The sequence below is a fragment of the Astatotilapia calliptera genome, chromosome 5 (assembly GCF_964374335.1).
Source record: "Astatotilapia calliptera chromosome 5, fAstCal68.1, whole genome shotgun sequence".
In the NCBI taxonomy this organism is placed as follows: domain Eukaryota; kingdom Metazoa; phylum Chordata; class Actinopteri; order Cichliformes; family Cichlidae; genus Astatotilapia; species Astatotilapia calliptera.
In genome coordinates, this window is record NC_137426.1 from 15,749,688 (window position 1) to 15,750,517 (window position 830).

Genomic DNA, 830 nt, shown 5'->3' on the forward strand with positions numbered 1-830 from the left:
CCTTTCATCAAAAACAGAGCTGATAAGCGGGTGTGTTGTTCATCTTAATTTATTCTGTACGTTGACATGTATGTGCAAGAACCAAGCTTCATATAATAAATGCAATATAATATATTAGCCAACTAAACTTTTACCTTCAGTTTCATGCAAATGGATTCACCTTAATAAGAACTGTGATTAAACGGTTTGTGTCAAAAATTGCATCTATCTGTTTTGCAAATGTTAAATTACTGAACACAGCATGATTGTGGGACTCTGGATTAAAGTGAACCCAGACAAGTGAGAAAACACAAGAGTTTGATAAATCAGCCTGTCCCAGTGAAAACATAAATTGTAATTTCCTCTGTGGTGGTTGATTTTGTTGCTGTCTTGTTTATTTATTCAAACAAAACCACAGTCTGTGACTAACTCTCATTTCCTTGCAGTCTTGTGTGATGCAATGATAAATTACAGGCATAAAAATAAAGCAAGATTTGATGAGAATAACTTGAAATTAAATTATGATGATTTTCAGTCAGAATAGTGTTAGCATTGCTCATACTAGCCAAGCTAGCAAGATGGAAACCATGATTCATACTTTAAGCCAGCAGACAGCGATAGAACAGCATGTCCATTGTGAGTGATATAAAGGGAAGTGAACTGTTCGTCCACCTGGCAATATTATGTCTGTTCTCTGTCTCCCTTTTTTCAATAGCCAACATGAGACAATAAATTCAACTCAATTCAGAATATGACAATTACACTCAAGTGTATTTGGGCACAGACAAAAAAAATTTAATCAAGCAGTGGTGAAACAAAATTATTGACTAGTGTTCCCTGAAACAGATAAG